Consider the following 3,590-nt stretch of genomic DNA (forward strand, 5'->3'; position numbering starts at 1 on the left):
TATAGTAACCCTAAAATAAGAGAAATTCAAGATGTTAGAAAAAATTCCCATTAAATGCAAGTTTGAGATCTGACAGAATCTAGAAATCTCCTTTCCCCCTCACCACATACATTGTTCTTTAGGTCTCAGATTTCCAAATCATTATTAGGAAAAAGATTGTCCTCTACAGTAATCTCAGTTTTTGGAGTTTTATTCCTCTATAATAGTAATTTAGGAAGTAAATGGGGCCACCTTAAGGAATTATAATGATATACTCAGGGTTTAGAATTCAACGTTTCTCAAAGTCCTTCAATAAAAAGGTAAGATTTTGTCTCAAATTTTTAAATCACCAATACCCTTACTATATTATCAAGAATTCCTATTCAGTAAGTTACATTATAATGTTACAAAACTAATAACAGAAAGAAAAAGAACTGGTACCAGGGGATTCATGCTGTACTCAAACTTACTGATAGAAAAAAGTATTTAAAACATTTTTTTAAAGAAGGAAAGAAAGAAAACAATATTCTGGCAGAATTTGTGGGAAATAGTGACTATTTTTGTTTTTAAAATGCTTTGTGAACAGCAGATAATAATTTCTGCCATTCAACAGAAACTACATTAGATTTGTCATTTAGATCTTGGCCACCTGCAGCTTGCACTCATAACCTGGGTTATGAAGATTAAAAGTATTTTAATCAGTATTGTTGCAGAATTCAGTTACTTGTTATTAAGAGTCAAGATTCTGCAAACAACTTTCTTTTCCTTCTTCTCCAACCAAAATTAATCCAAAAACTTGAACGTTACTAAGGACATAAAATAAATTTTGTTCTTATATAATTAAAATTTGGGATAGTTATAAAGGTTTACAGCAATCTTCAACAAATTATGCAGAAGAATAAAGTATAGTGTATTTCAAGTTGTTGAAGTTAAAAAAATTTCAAGTATTTAAATAATTGTTAAGTTTGTGTGTTTAGGTTTGTATTTCTCATTTCTATTTTCTATAGTGTCTATGATTTTTTTGCTCTCTAATGTTTTTAGTTTCAGTTAATAAAGTCCAACTCACAAGCTTGTACTCAATACTACTAGAAAACTCTATGCTTTGAGATTCACATTTTTCTAAGAGTTTGAAATACTCAAACTTTTTCATTAAAAATACTACCTACTTAATTATCTCTTTGTGTGTGAGAAGCACCTAAACATTTTCAACTATGTTCTTGGAAGGATAACTGATAAAACTTTCTGTTGCATACTTTCATTTGTGTCTTCAGTATACTTGTATCTGATAATGTCTTATCATCTGCAATGTCTTATCATCTGCAACTAATAAGTTCTTATCCAGCTGCCTCTACAATGTCCTGCTATGTGCCTTTTCCTTACCACCTTGCACCATTTATTAATGCTATTTACCTGTAGTCAGACCTAAATGCTATGCTACTTTCTGTTCACATTGCTCAGAGGTGACATGCTTGACCTCAATAAACAGCATCTATTAAGAGTTCTTCCTGGTACAGTTATTAAAAACATAATTGTTCACAAAATTTAATGCTATGGATAACTAGAACAGGGACTCCTAGAACTCTTTTAATGATTTCATCAATCTATTACAGTTCAAAATAAGATGTTAAACAATTTGCTAAGCAAAGAAAGGCATTATAATGGAAAATGCTCATTAAAAACTTTAAGAAACATTAATGTTGATTGATGTTTCATTTAGAGATAAGGCTTTTCCTTATAAATTTGTAAGGCTGGAAGAGAAAAATATTTAGGCCCTGTACTATGCAATAACATCTGGCATAAACACAACAGAAATTATTAATATTTTAACCTAAGATGAACATACTGTAATAAAGTGAAACAAAATTGGTAATTTAGAAAATATTTTAATATTTAGGTATGTAATGTGATGCTGAAGAAGCTGAAGTTGAATGGTTCTATGAAGACCTATAAAACCTTTTAGATCTAACACCCAAAAAAGATGTCCTTTTCATTATAGGGGACTGGAATGCAAAAGTAGGAAGTCAAGAAACACCTGGAGTAACAGGCAAATTTGGCCTTGGAGTACAGAATGAAGCAAAGGCTAATAGAGTTTTGCCAAGAGAACGTACTTGTAATAGCAAACACCCTCTTCCAACAACACAAGAGAAGACTCTACACATGGACATCACCAGATGGTCAACATGGAAATCAGACTGATTATATTCTATGCAGCCAAAGATGGAGAAGCTCTATACAGTCAGCAAAAACAAGACTGGGAGCTGATTGTGGCTCAGATCATGAACTCCTTATTGACAAATTCAGACTTAATATGAAGAAAGTAGGGAAAACCACTAGACCATTCAGGTATGACCTAAATCAAATCCCTTACGATTATACAGTGGAAGTGAGAAATAGATTTAAGGGACTAGATCTGATAGAGTGCCTGATGAACTATGGATGGAGGTTTGTGACACTGTACAGGAGACAGGGATCAAGACCATCCCCATGGAAAAGAAAGGCAAAAAAGCAAAATGGCTGTTTGAGGAGGCCTTACAAATAGCTGTGAAAAGAAGAGACAAGAAAAACAAAGGAGAAAAGGAAAGATATACGCATCTGAATGCAGAGTTCCAAAGAACAGCAAGGAGAGATAAGAAAGCCTTCTTCAGGGATCAATGCAAAGAAATAGAGGAAAACAATAGAATGGGAAAGACTATAGAGATCTCTTCAAGAAAATTAGAGATACCAAGGGAAATTTTCATGCAAAGATGGGCTTAATAAAGGACAGAAACGGTATGGACCTAATAGAAGCAGACGATATTAAGAAGAGGTGGCAAGAATACACAGAAGAACTGTACAAAAAAGATCTTCATGACCCAGATAATCACGATGGTGTGATCACTCACTTCTGAATTATTGATTAAATCAGTATTTCAATTTTGTAGGAACATGCAAAAGGCACAACGATGAAAATAATACCGTCTCAATCTGACATCATGCCGCCCCAAAATGAGTCCCTATGTATAGAACTGCAGTATCCTCTAATGTCCATAACAAAATTGTTTAAATAAAATTAAATATCAAGTTATGGTTGTGATAAAAATTTCACTTGATTTTAAAGCAGAAGTCTTGGGTTATAAGAAAGCACTCTTCCATAGCAAATTATAGTGCTACCGGCAGCATATATAAATAACATGAAAAAGTGACTGTTTCCCAAAGTAGGTAGCCATGGATATAGGGGATTATTTACATAAAGATTGTGTAACTAAAAATACTGGAATATTTACAGAATCACAGATTTTAAAGAAAATCTGTACCCTCATTTCTGAAGAATATTAATTTGAAGAAGCTGTCTGGCATTAACTGGTACAATACTTACTTACCTGTGTCTTATGCACAATCAACTAAACAGCGGCAAGTTTACTTTCCTTTTATATAAGGTCGGAATCAAAATTTAAAACATCATAAACACTCAATGAACAATAATTCTTTTGAAAACTTAGAATTTTACAATAAAGCAGTCATTCCATCTAAAAACTTTAGATATATGGAATTTTCTCCTAAAACTAAAAACTGAAGCATTAAAAGAAAAACTATTTTAAAAGAAATCTAGTTAACATTCTTATTTTTATAAA

Source organism: Bos indicus x Bos taurus, chromosome 8, assembly GCF_003369695.1.
Source record: "Bos indicus x Bos taurus breed Angus x Brahman F1 hybrid chromosome 8, Bos_hybrid_MaternalHap_v2.0, whole genome shotgun sequence".
NCBI lineage: Eukaryota > Metazoa > Chordata > Mammalia > Artiodactyla > Bovidae > Bos > Bos indicus x Bos taurus.